Consider the following 15,263-nt stretch of genomic DNA (forward strand, 5'->3'; position numbering starts at 1 on the left):
GGCTTAGGCCTGTAATCCCACACTTTGGAAGGCCAAGGCAGGAGGATTGCTTGAGCCCAACATTTCAAGATCAGACTGGGCAACACAGTGAGATCTCATCTCTACAAAAAATGTAAAAATTAGCTGGGGACATGTAGTAATAAATTAGTGGTAACATCCTAGTTCTTTAACTGAGTGATAGATCCCCATATAGTCATTATAGAATATTAAGCTTGTTAAGTAAAAAATAGATTCCTACGTGGACCAATGATTATAATGTGCTGTAAACTGAGGATCTGCCTAAATTTTACAAAGTTATGAAAGGAGTGGTTTGTTTAGTTAAAACTGTTCTCATAATTTTGAAATAAACGTATGGAAAACTTCTTTCCCTATTATTAGAGATGTCAAAGCATAAGATATTCATCACTGTTACTTAGAACATGGTCTTTGATGCCAGCAAATTCTGGAGGGAGGAGGCAAGGGGTAGAGAAACAGTTAAAAGATTGGGCCAGAAATTGGGCTTCCTGCACTTCAATTTCTGATGCCTGTCCCTACATGCTGTATGACTTTGGACACGTTATTCAGTTCTCTGTTAAATAATAATGACAACAATTACAAGGTTGTGGTAGGGCTTAAGATGTGTAAAGTGCACCAAAAAATGTTAATCGCCAATATTAGTAGTGAAAGTGACTTGGAAGGCCCTAGCTGCCTGGCCAATGGCTAATTGCTGTCACCTCTTCCTTGCCGTCTTGGACTGGGCAGCCAGGACCTCCACCCTGCTTTTCTGGTTTCCAAATTGAGCATGTTAGGGAGTGTCCTGTTGACATTTTTGGGGTTCCTAGATGAGGGTGGGTATGGACCTCTGAAAAAGACTCTTTTTGGTTATTAAGGGGAATAAAATGGTCTCTTCTTAAAAGGTGATCTCTTCTCAAAAACTGAAATCTCTGCATCTGTGGAAGGCAGCTGGGACCACTTTCTGTTTTCAATTGTTAGTGTCAGAACACAAAAGGCTAAGCATAAACAAATACCCACAAATTATCATAGCACTTTGTCAACGTAGGAATAAAAATAACCTGCTTGGGGAAAAAGGTACCAGGATGCGATGCCAACACTTGACAACTAGGTCATGCATCAGTCGGTCTGAGACTTGACTTTTTGGGGTTCCTAGATGAGGATGGTGTCTGATAAGTCAAATCTTCACTTGTCTGAGACTCAGTGCCTTTTGCTGCAAGAAATTCTCCAAGAAGTCAGAATCGTTTTTGTAAGGTCCTTCTGAGCTCCAGAATTTTGTGTATTTATAAGCAGTAGAAGGTGTTCCCTAGTAAGTATATTTTCACCACAGACACAATCAATTAGCATTGCACATTTGCCATTGTCCTCGCCGAAGGTTCTGGAAGAGTAATAGCTGGTGACAGGGTAGAGGGAGTTGAGTGGGTTTTACAGATAGCCAACTGGAAAATATCTTTTTTGCACCAGACAGCGGCTGGGTTACCCAGCAAGATTAGCTGTCCAAGTGTCCAGGTTAAATTATTTCTTTTTCCATTAGTTAACTGAATACAACTTAAGTTTCTGTGGGTGAATAAAATCACACGACATCAGTGAAGATACGACATTTTAAAAGAAGCTTAGATACTTCTCTTAATAAGCATCCTAAAAATAAATAGAAGAACAGAATGGAGGAAGTCACCCTAATACATTTATAAATGTGTGGTATTTCTCATCGTGAGAGTGACGAGTAAATTCTGTATCTACTTTGCACACAGCCAAATGTGCTATGAAATATTATTGATGTACTTGACAAATTCCCAAGTATAGCATCAGCCTTGCTAAAATACTTGCTGGCACGACATTGCACTTCCAAATTTAGCATTATGGCTGACAGCATTTTTCTTGGTCTCTCAAAAAATGACCAGCCAAAAGTGTACTGCATACATTTCCAAAGGATCTGATACTTAATTCTTTGTTTTTAGAAACTAAATTCCATGAGTGTGAAACCCATAAACTTTCAGATACAACTGTTAACCTTTTCAGGTTGAGGAGAGGAAAAGTATGGCTATGTGAGTATTACCCAGTTACGTATTAAACTAATTATGCCACTGGGAAGGATTAAGCTGAGATGAAGTTTGACTTCAGAAAAATCAAATATGGACATCAAGACTGTAACAGAAACTTAGAAATTAAAATATTGTCCTTAGTTTTATGTAATAACAGCTAGCACCCTCTTTTCTAATGAAAGGTTTTACAATCTCTCCTGTTCTTAAGTGTTTTACAAAGAAGAGGGATGACTGGAGATAAGCACTTCAACAGCATAAAATAAAAGAGATTTTCAAGAATAAAATCATTAGGAGGCAACTGAAATAAAAATGAAAGCCCTTGTTAATATTCACTGTGATAGAAATTAAATTGATATTGCTTAATGTGATAGCAAGCCAGACTTTAAAGTAAATCTTACAATGCAAATAAATAAATAAACAAATGAAAGATGAGTTAGGGAAGTCCATTGACATTTGAATGTCAACCTCTTGGTTCTTCCAGTTGAATCCAAACTTTGTTTTGGCTCTACATTTCCATTTCAGTATCTACACTGTCATGCTCATCTTTAAAAATAGTAACATAATGCTGTGCCAAGAAGCAAGGGCAATGCCAAACCTAGAAAAGTCTATAAAATCAGGTTGAGAAAAGAGCTGAATTGCTTATAAATGTCAAAAGCTGTGTGAGGAGTAGTAATTTAAAAAATAATCATAACAAAATCTTTTACTGCTTTGTTCATAAGGCCTAAAATACATTGAAGCCAATGTGGCCAAGAGATGGAAGGTTTATATCTGAAAACAAAACCTCCATCTTCAAATTTACAAGCAAATGCTGCTCTGTAGTCTTAGGTTTTCAACCTAAGCATGATACGGATGCTCCTGGTTTATAACCAAGGTGATCTAAAGTATCATAATCAGAGACACATCAAAATCACTTGCTCTGTGGTAGCCACTGGCTGGTACTTTTTTCTCAAGAAGGCACCTGGTGCTATGTGGGGACCATGTCCTTTGCCTGTCTCTGTGCGTGAGGCAAGTTACTAAGCATTTTGAAAGCTTTGGTTATCACCAGAGAGAACAATATTGACATTGAATTATAACCCCAATGCAGACCAGGAAAATTTCTACTTGAAAGTACGAACACAACTGTACTGTAGAATTCTGACAAATGTCCACTTGTTAATGAAGTTAGTTCAATTTTGATATTCATATTAGCGTAATAGCAATAATTCATAATATTAATTTCCATTTACTGAGTGTATATTGTATGCCAGGCACTGTATACTTAATATAAAGTACTTTATTTCAATCCTTAATTAGCCTACTTTCATATTAAGGAAGATCTGGGGTTTAGAGTGGTTCAGCTATTTGCTCAAGTCCTTATAACTAGTGAATTGCAGAACTGGGATTGCAGACTAATCTCTCCAGTTCTAAAAAATACTGTAAACTGTCTTTTATTTTATTTGTCTATGGCATAAAGTGAGATTTTATCTGCTAGGTTTCAATTGGCTTATTTTATTAATTCAATTAATCTGCACAATTATTAGCTTGTACTGGCAATTTAATTGGACAATGCTAGTGCCCTGTGCATATGGCTGATTAAAAATTGCTAATCAATATTTATCATTTGCTGTGGATTGAATTGTGTCTCCCTCAAACCCATATTTTAAAGCCCTAACCTTCAATGTAACTATTTAGAAATAGGGCCTTTTAAAATTTTTATTTCATTCACTTTTGAGATGGGGTCTTGCTTATTGGCCAGGCTGGTCTTAAACTCCTAGGCTCAAGCAATCTTTCTGCCTCAGCCTCTTGTGTAGCTGGGTTTATAGGTGTACACTACCATATCCATATTGGAGACAGGACCTTTAAAGAGATAATTAAGGGTAAATTAAATCATAAGGATGGGACTCCAATCCAATATGATTGATTTCTTTCTAAGAAAAAGAAGATGTCAGATATCTCTCTTTCTCAGAGAGCACAGAGACATGAAGGCAGCCATCTGCAAGCCAAGAAGAGAGAGCTCACAAGAAACCAATCATGCTGGCACCTTCATCTTGGACTTTTAGCTTCCTGAACTTTGAGAAAGTAAATTTCTGTCATTAAAGCCACTAACACCATTAAAGCTTTGATTTTGTTATGGCAACCTGAGCTGATTAATACATCCCCATCAAGCTGATGGGGACTTGATGACTTCTGGCAACAATGATGTTACATGTGCAAAACTGGAAAAGAAAGCATTGTGTTCACAGAGCTTAGAGCCCTCTCAGATGACCTACATCTATTATGCAAATCCCTGATATATGACTAGAAAAGACTAGTTTCTCTTTGGGATCAATTCAGAACTTTCTTTCTGGCTTATTTCTCATTTCCTTTGCCTCGGGCTGTTAATAAGATTGGTGATAAGAAAATATTTCTGGTGGACTCATTCTAAGAATGGGGAACTGAGTCATAGAAAAACCAGCTGCTGAAAGACTCCGATCATCAGTATACGCTCATGTTTTGTGGCTTTGTGCTTCTAGCTCTATGTTGTCGTCCGTTTTCAACTCTAGCTCTTTACTTCATTGAGGGCTTGAAAAACTAGGGTCCTACCACAGCATGTGGGCCGAGAGGAATGCACTATAGCTGAATGTTACTGGCCAGAGCTGTCTCAGCAGGACTCGGAGGACTCAGGCACAGGATTAACTTGGCTTCTTAGAGTAAGCGTTTTCATGAGTGGAGTTTTTATGAGAGTCTGGGTATGTTTCGCTGGGTCTATAATTGTGCTTGTTTCTCTATCTGGTACTCTGCCCCAATGCGAAGGTTCTTAAAAACAGACGCAGTTGGGTGATTTGTGTGTGTGGTTTTTTTTTCTCCATTTATTTATTTTATTGCATTTTAGGTTTTGGGGTACATGTGAAGAACATGCAATATGATTTGTGTTTTAAAATACCAGGAGATTTTTGTTAGCTTCTGCACTTGTGAAATATTTGGTATCTCTAAAGTGAACACTATTGTTTCCAATGCCTCACAAAGTGTGAGAGACACATTTCTCTTTCCCCATCTTCCATTTCTGGACCTCTGTCCCTTCAACATCTCTGCTTCCTGAAACTTTTTTTTTCCCCTCTGCCAACTATAGAAGTCAAGGATAGTACAAAAACATTCAAATTGAGCAGCTGCCAGTGGATTCTGCTGCTAGGGATGTTCTGCCACTTGGGCTGTTTATGGATTATCATTGTGCCCAGGAGCTGTCACCCCCTTCAGAGTGAAGGGACAATATTTTTTTATTATTCATCTGCATGATTCTCATTGTACAGACATAGGGTTCCAAGGTCAGGGAGCTTTTTTTGCCTCTGTTCTCATAGCAACAGTAAAAAAAAAAAAAAAAAATTATGTTAGCATTCTGATTCTTTGTAGGGGAAAAAAATTGTGCTCTGTTTTGTAACTGATGTTTATCTTTAAAATTAATTTTGTATAGCATAGACCACACCTAATAATCAACTACTAAAGGGGTAATTGAATTTATAGAAACCTTAGCTAGATCAATGAATTTACATAAATTCTTCCTCAAAAATCCCATGCTTCACAAAACAAACTACACACCAATCTTTTTTTTAAAAAAAATCAGTTTTTAGAAGCACATAATGTAAAACTCCAGATATAAAGTATGCCTTTGACTCATTTATTGCATGTTAATAGAAGATGTTGGATAAACATTTGTTGATTACAAGGATAATTTTGAATGAATTCTGTGGCAAAGAAATCCCAGTGAAGTGTGGATATTTCCCAAGACACTGCCTCTCTGGCTTCAGTTTTAAATAAGCAGAGGTTAGCTTTATTGAGGGGACTAGTCAGAGGTCACTAGAGGAGTCAGCCAGAATTTTGAAGTGGAATACTGCTGGCTCCCAGCCTTGTTTCTAGTAACTACTCCACCCTGCTTTTCCCAAGAGAACAAATGTGCACTTGATAGCTGAGCAGGTGGCATGGACCGCACTAATAAACAGCTCCTTTCCTGTAAGGGAGCACCGGACTAGGTTTATGGATCCATGAGCTTTCCTGTGGGGAAGCCATTATGTCCAGTTAAAATTGTAACTGAAAACATCCGTCTCTATCAGCTTAGTAATTCTACTCCGATGTAGTCCAAAGTCCCTCAGCACTGCTCCCCTCATTGATGCAGTTGAGCACATGTACAACCCACTCCTGAGCTAAAAGATACCATGAGAGACAACTGGAAATTATTCATTTCATCTGTTTGTCATGAGGAGTGGCTGTGGATTTAGTCCACCTGCAAGTTAATGCTGGGAAAAGGAAGCCACTTGGGGTTCAACAGGTCTTGTTCCCAGTTTTTTGTTTTTTGTTTTTTTAATGTGTGTACTTCCTCTGCTTCCCTAACGAACTCCATAGCTTAGGAATTCCAAGCCATTAAATGAAATTAAGATACAGGCTCATTATTTATTTAGAGCCAAAAGGTTACAACCAACTCCCCTCTAACAATCAACCAATATCCTTTTGTTTACTGGAAGTATAACAGGAAAACACTACCTTGTGTCTAAATGACTTGGGTGCGGGGTGGTGTTTTCATAAATGCTTGCTAAATTTTCCTAATTAATCAGAAGTCTTTGGCACAAAGAATCAAACTTTTGAGGCTTGAGACCCAGGGCTGGCAGAAAACTTGTCAGCAGAAACTGTCTTTTGTGCAATCTATGTGCTACCTGGCACAAAAAGTACTTAGTAAATCTTGATTACGATTACAATACAGTGGTTAATTAGCAGAGATTTTCCTTGTCCTTACAAACTTCTTTAGACTCTTTGACATTATTGAACTGAGGAATAAGAGTTTCCCTATATTTGTAGGCAAAAAAAAAAAGAAAGAAAAAAAAGAAAAAACAGAGAGAGCGAGCGAGTTTTTGTTGTTTTCCAAAGGATATCCCTTGTGCTGACAGTATTCCATGGCGTGAGCCCCACAACCACCCAAGCTGGCCAAAGAAAACGCTGACCCTACTGGACTTGAGTAGGTCAAGGAGTTTTATGGTGAATGGAGAGTGACTGTAAAGTTAATCTCTTATTTATTTTACACTGTGATAATCCTGCCTAGAGTGACAACAGTCACAAAAGTCAGGAAGTTAAAAAGAATTAGCAGCACAAAAAGAGTCTTAGGCCACCTTTTTGTTTTGATAGTTATTGGTGTAAACTTGACAGGAGGTTCAGTTGTTAAAAAAGCATTTTTAAAGTCTAATCAAATGCATATTTTATAATAGCATCTATTTTATTTGAAACAATATCAAATATTCTGAACTATAAAACTGTAAAAAGAAAAAAAAATTCGTATAATGCAAAAATTTTTAAATTAAAGATAAAATGGGAGCCTTATTTGGAAAGCATTTAGAGTATCTCAGAAAAGTTTTAGGATTTTTTTTAAGACTTAAGTTGGATTAAAGAAAGTTGGTAAGGAGTAATTTTTAAAAATTGGTTTCCAGTTTAGAGATATTTTATAGACATTTTCAGTGAGGATATAGTAAAAGGAAATATTTAAGCATATTGTGAAATATTCAGGTTAGGTGAAAAATAATTTCCTGAAGGGATTTAGTCATTGGAATAAGTCACCAAAAGTAAGCTCTGAAATCTTTTTCTCTAGAGGACTTTAAAAGCATGTTACATTTCATCTCTCCAGGACAGAGCTGTATGTGAAGATGGATAATCAAGATAAATAATTTCAAGGAGAATGTGAATTTTTCTGACTATAAGTAAAGATTTTATTTCTTCAAAAATGCTTAAAATTGAAAAAACCATTAATTAGTCTCCAATAGAGTGACTGGGAAAAGCAGTTTTATTGGAGCTTTCATTGCTTCACTCAAAATACTATGTCTCAGCATATGTGTTGTTGTGACCTCTATAAAATCATTATCTTGGATTTTGGCTCTTTTTCTAGATGGACATAACAGTCCATGAATTCATATTTGGAGTCCCAAGTAGTTACATAACTTACTATATCTTGCCAAGGTAAGAAATCATTACTGATTTATTATTGTTGAGTAGTTTGTTTATAAGAAATAGTGCTCATATATCGTATGTGAAAAGAACCCAGAAAATAAGATTAGCTATTAAAACTGTCACAAGAGAATTTATAGAATAATTTCACCCATGAAAAGATTGTTCACTAATGAATGAAGACTGATTTAACTCCAGTGGTGTAATATTATACTAATCTCAGAGATGCAATACAGTCTACTGAGGGATTTATGTGCCAATAGCCATGCCACTGTTTCCCAGTGAAATAGATCAAAACTCACAAATATATGGCTCATTCCTCTATACATCTCTGAAACGAATGGTTAAGTGTGACAAAGAAGTTATCTTCAGAAAAATAAAAGAAAAGAAGGATAAAGAAAAAAGCTTAAAGCACACGTGAGTACAAGGGAAACGAAAATAAGGAAATGCCAGGTGAACAGACAAAGAGGATTTGTCCCAGAAACATAAGAAGAGACAAAACATAGACCCAGGGAGGAAAAGTTTCAGTAAGAACAGGGATGCACACCTGACTCAAGGGCTAAAATAGCCAAAGAGATGCGGACTAAGTAAGACCATTTAACTTGACAGGACATTATCATAAACCTTTAATGGTTAGTCACTAAAGTGGGTAGAAGAGGAGAAGGAAGGACGCCAGTGAGAAAGTAAATATGGAATTTATTGAAGTATTTTGCTGAATTAGTTATAATTGATTGTAGACAGTGGAAGCATTCACAAGGAAGACTGGAACTAGATGAATCAAGGATGCTAATTCCGGAAAGAAAACTCCAGCACTGCACAGTAAAAGTGTGTAAAAGGACTTACAACAAATCCTCCTCCTTTTACTCTACCTGAGCTCCCGAGGGCACCGCATATTCATGTACCTTGTCCTGAAAGTGTTTATGATGTGATTTTTAAATAAAATTGATTTACATGGTGTGATTTTTATATTATTTATTATTTTTCTGAATTGAACATAAAAGTGCATAAATCTCCTTATTATGCAGCTTTTGCTAGGTTATGCTGAGGTAAGAAACAGCCAGTGACTTCTAACAACAATAAAAACCAATGGCTTCTAACAACAATGGTTTATTTCTTGTCTACATTACATGTGATCTCCATGTGTGGTGTTAGTTCTGGGGTCCATAATCATGAATGACACCTTTCTGGACACACTGAGCTCATAGCAGAAGAAGGGAAGCAATGACAGAGCCTCTCAGTGGTTCTTGAGCTTTTACTCAGACATGGAAGAAATCACTTCATTCACAATTAATTGAGCAAAATAAATCACCTATCTGAGAGATGGAGTGAAAAAGTATAATTATTTGACAGAAAGGGCAGGGAACACATGGGAACAATATAATTTATCACACTGTTAAAATTTTAAAAGTCATACCATGCATAGAAAAAAAAATTAAAATGTTCTTCATCTTTCTAATTAATTTACTAATGATATCATAATATGATTTTTCTTTTTATCCTGCTTTTTAATTAATACTACGTTGTACATTTTTCTCTATGTCATTTGGTATTTAAAATGTGATTTTTAAAGGCTGTGCTTTATTCCACTGTCTGGAGATATATATGTAATGTGTTTGTATATATACACATACATTATTCCATTATCTGTCTATCATCTACCTATCTATCTATCTATCTATCTATCTATCTATCTTTCTACTTACTTTGCCTTGAATTTTCTGCTTTATTGTTGTTCTTGTTAATATATTGCCATTCAGAAGTTTAGGACACATTTTTCTAAACTATTTTCTAGTGCAAGCTTTGTGGAATGTTAATGACCTGAAACATCAGTGACCACATCTTTAAAAATGGCGGCCTTATCTCTCCTCCTGAAGAATTAATACTCTATTTAGAAAATAAGGTTGTTTTTAGTTTTGGTTGAACACTTGCCTGGAAAATGAAAGCAATGCTCAGGAGTGCTATAATATTTTTGGTGTTTCACTGCCATGATTCGATTCATTAGGAAATTGTTTGCGTGATCAATAATGCTTTCCTTCACTCCTAAAACTCCTTTCCAATCAGATAGCAAGAAAGTTAGCAGTTCAGGTGCTGTCCATCTCAAAATCTGTGTTAAGAACATACATTAGAAGTTATTTTTTTTTTTGTTTTCTGTTTTTTGGCAGAAAAGCAATTTATTAGGCAGAGAGAGAGAGACAGAGAGAGAGAGAGAGAGCTACTACGCTGTCTTGGGAGGGGATAGAAGTTTTAATTTTGAGGTTATATGCGTTCCCTATAACAATCTGGAATCTAAAGAAATAAATCAAATATTTTAATGATGTAGCTGACACTAGTTTGCCTACCCATTATCAATTCCTCCTTTTCTTTTCCTAATAGAATATTCCCACAGTCACCTGTGTGCTTCAAGGGAGACTGACCACACCCTCTGCTCTAAGAGCAGGACTGACTGTATGAAGAATGACTCCAATCTCCTTGCCAATGATTGATTCAGGAGTGGGCAGTTTGCTCCATTCTGCCAATGAGACAAGAAGAATATCTGACTCCTAAGAAACAGTCTTTCTCTGTTAGAAGAGAGCCACATTAAATCATTCCTCTCTTTCCTCCTGACATTTTCATATACATGAGTGATACCTGGAACAGATGCAGACAGCTTCCCGGCACTTAAGGAGAAGCTAAAAGTGAGGGTGTCAGACACAGGGGTGGAAAGAACTTGGGCCTTTGATGACCTTGGGGAGCACTGAATCAAACTGGAAATGTGCCTGGCCTTTTGAAGTCCTGTTATATAAAAGTTAGTGCATTTCCTTATTGTTTAGCCAGTTAAGTATACTTCAGGATACTTTTAGGAGAAGGCATTCTAGCTGATTTGTGGCAAGCAAAGATGCAAAACTATGCTGAAAACTATCAATGAATCAAAATCATCACTGGATATCAAAAAAAATTCCATCTGATACTGACATGTAGACACAACACAAATCTATGTATACAATCTGTCTCTGACTTTTACTCAGTTACTGAAAGGTCTGTCATGTTTACATGTACTGTGATGAATAAAATAGGAGGCAGGTTAAACTGTGTATGTAATCTTAAAATGAGGGAAGATGGGCAGGGTGATTTAATTCTAAAAGTGTAAATTCATGTACTTTAAAACAAGTAAAATAAATTCTAGCTCAAACTCTTACAAATGATATCCCAGAGATGCCCACGATTTGCATTCACCACAGTTCATAGCCTAAGTAAAAAAGATGATGCAGAGAACTTTAATGTATCTCCCACAGGTCAATTAAATACAGCTACACTTAACAATCATATAAGCGGTTGATGTGATATACAAATAATTTCTTCCCGGCTCACACCTGTAATCCCAGCACTTTGGGAGGCAGAGGGAGGCAGATCACTTGAGGCCAGGAGTTCAACGCCAGCCTGGCCAACACGGCGAAACCCTGTCTCTACTAAAAATACAAAAATTAGCTGGGAATGGTGGCACACGTCTGTAGTCCCAGCTACTTGGGACTTGAACCTGAATCCCTTGAACCTGGGAGGCAGAGGCTACAGAGAGCCGAAATCAAACTACCGCACTCCAGCCTGGGCAACAGAGTGAGACTCTGTCTCAAAAAAAAAAAAAAAAAAAAAAGAAAGAAAGAAAGAAGGAAAGAAATACAAAGAATTCTACCTTGAAGAAAAAGATATATGCTGGACTTGGATTAGTGAAAGGCACAAGTAATATAAGATCAGATTTCCATCACTGACGTTCAAGTTCTACCTTCCAAATCTTTCATCCAAGTTTATGATGGCAAAACTCATTGAATTATGTTGAGTTTCACGGTTTTGCTTTCCATTCTGCAAATTTCATGGAGGTACAAATAAAAAGAACTGGCTAAAGTTGAATAAACATATGTCAATAATTTAGATAACCAAATCCTATAGAATTAAGCCCTGACTAGAAAGATTTATAAGCAAATACGAGCTTCCTCAATCAGTTATATATATACGGTCAAAATTTTCTGACTCACTAACTCATTCAAGCTTTCCATCTGGCATATGAAACACAAAGAATACAATCCAGAATCTCATTTGCATGCACATTTCAATTTAAAAATAAAGGTTTTTATTGTTGTTTCTACCTCTGACCATTACAATGGGGAAATCAGGAGCAGGAATTAAGGAATAAAAAGTATTTTTCCCCAAATTATGTAACCGTGTATTATTTTTCCTTTAAATTAAAAAAACATAGCTGTATCTACATATACAAGTAAATTATTGAGATAATTGGATTAATTTCCAGGGTTTGATTGCTCCCATTCCCTAAGAGGAAAACATCCTCTATAAAGCTTTACAAAAGTCCTACAAGTTAAGATCAAGAAAAATATAAGTTCAAAATGTTATCACTCACCTATGGAAGAAAAAAAAAGGTGATCTCATAGAAGTACAAAGTAAAATAGAGGATATTAGAGGCTGGGAAGGGAATGAGGTAGAGGAATAACGGTGAGATTAAAGTACACAAATTTATAGCAAGATAGAAGGAATGTATTATTGTGTTCTATAGCATTATAGGATGACCATAGTTAGCAGAATATACAATTTTTAAAAGCTAGAGTAAGGTTATTGAATATTCTGAACACAAGGAAATGATGTCTGAGACAGACGATAGATATGCTAATTACCTTGATCTGATTACTATATATATTGCAACATCATTATGCCCTGTATATACATCTGTAATTACTATGTGTAAATTAAGAATGTTTAAAATTACTATTACCAAGCGTAACTAAATCATAAGAGCAATAGCCAGAAGACCCTTAAAGACTTCAGATATTAACATAGTCAGATGCAAAATATATAATATCTATGTACTCATTTTTATTGTAGCTGTAACTAATTACCACAAACTTAGTAGTCTGAAACAACGCAAATTTATTATCCTAAAGTTATTGGGGTCATATATCCTAAAATCAAGGCCATGTTCTTTTCTGGAATTTCAAGGGATGAATCTATTTCCTTGCCTTTTCCAGCTTCTTGAGGACACATGTTCCTTGGATCTGAGTGCCTTTACTGGACTTCAAATCTAGCAATGCTGTATCTCTTTGACCATGATTTCGTTTTTTTTTGTCATATCTCTTTTTCTACCCCACTTCTTCTGTCTCTCTTTCCTACTTTGAATGATGCTTATGATCATATTGGAGCCCAAATGGAAAATCCAGGATAATCTTCCTATCTACTGATTAAAATCATAATTCCACCTACAAGTCTAATTCCCCTTTGCCATGTATACCAACATACTCACAAGTTCTGGGATTTAGGATGGAGATGACTTCGTGGAGAGCATTTCTGCCTACTACAAGCTGTATCCTAAATGCTTAAGAAAATACAGAAGCACAAATATGAATAAGCAATACACAACCATTAGTAATGATCAGAAAGACTTTAAAATAAATAGGATGAGACCAATGGAACAGAACAGAGGTCTCGGAGGCAACACAACATATCTACAACCATCTGATCTTTGACAAACCAGACAAAAACGAGCAATGGGGAAAGGATTTCCTGTTCAATAAAAGGTGTTGGGAAAGCTGGCTAGCCATGTGCAGAAAGCAGAAACTGGACCCCTTCCTGACACCTTACACTAAAATTAACTCCAGGTGGATTAAAGACTTAAACATAAGACCTAACACCATAAAAACCCTAGAAGAAAATCTAGGCAAAACCATTCAGGACATAGGCATAGGCAAGGACTTCATGACCAAAACACCAAAAGCATTGACAACAAAAGCCAAAATAGACAAATGGGACCTAATCAAACTCCACAGCTTCTGCACAGCATAAGAAACAGTCATTAGAGTGAATCGGCCACCAACAGAACAGGAAAAAATTTTTGCAGTTTGCCCATCTGACAAAGGGCTGATATCCAGAATTTACAAAGAACTAAAACGGATTTACAAGAAAAAAACTAACAAGCCCATTCAAAAGTGGGCAAAGGATATGAACAGACACTTTACAAAAGAAGATATACATGAGGCCAACAAACATATGAAAAAATGCTCATCATCACTGGTCATCAGAGAAATGCAAATCAAAACAACATTGAGATACCATCTCACGCCAGTTAGAATGGCGATCACTAAAAAATCTGGAGACAACAGATGCTGGAGAGGATGTGGAGAAATAGGAACACTTTTACATTGTTGGTGGGAGTGTAAATTAGTTCAACCATTGTGGAAGACAGTGTGGCGATTCCTCAAGGACCTAGAAATAGAAATTCCATTTGACCCAGCAATCCCATTACTGGGTATATATCCAAAGGATTACAAATTGTTCTACTATAAGGACACATGCACATGAATGTTCATTGCAGCATTGTTTACAATAGCAAAGACCTGGAAGCAACCCAAATGCCCATCGACGATAGACTGGATAGGGAAAATGTGGCACATATACACAATGGAATATTATGCAGCCATCAAAAACGATGAGTTTGGGTCCTTTGTAGGGACATGGATGAACCTGGAAACCATCATTCTCAGCAAACTGACAGAAGAGCAGAAGATCAAACACCGCACGTTCTCACTCATAGGCGGGTGTTGAACAATGAGAACACATGGACACAGGGAGGGGAGTACTACACACTGGGGTCGGTTGGGGAGAAATAGGGGAGGGACGGTGGGGTGTGGGGAGCTGGGGAGAGATAGCAAGGGGAGAAATGCCAGATGTAGGTGATGGGGAGGAAGGCAGCAAATCACACTGCCACGTGTGTACCTGTGCAACAATTTTGCATGTTCTTCACATGTACCCCAAAACCTAAAATGCAATAGAATAGATAAATGGGGAAAAAATAAATAAATAAATAAATAAAATTAAAAAAAAAATAAATAGGATGGAATTTCTTGAAATGAAATATACAACTTTGGAAATAAAAAATATTCATAAATGAGATTTTTAGATATAGTTGAAGAAATAATCAGTGAACTGAATATGCATCTGATGAAATTGTCCTGAATGTAATGCAGACAAAAAGAAATAAATAGATAATATAGAGCAGAAGTTAAAGCATGTAGAAGATAATGAGTAGCTCTAAGGTATGCATTGTTGAAAGCCAAAAGGAGAAAATAGCGATAATGAAAGGAAGGAAATATGTGAAAAGACAGTGGCTGAAAAGTTGCAAAAGAAAAAAAAAAAAAAACTTGAATTTACAGATCCAAGAAGCATAATGAAAATTAGGCAGTATAAATTTCTTTAAAAAAATTCACACTTGGATGTGACTGAAGAACACCAACATCAAAGAGAAGCTATTAAAAACAC

The sequence above is a fragment of the Sapajus apella genome, unplaced genomic scaffold (genome assembly GCF_009761245.1).
Source record: "Sapajus apella isolate SASKATOON/1434 unplaced genomic scaffold, GSC_monkey_1.0 scaffold177, whole genome shotgun sequence".
Lineage (NCBI taxonomy): Eukaryota > Metazoa > Chordata > Mammalia > Primates > Cebidae > Sapajus > Sapajus apella.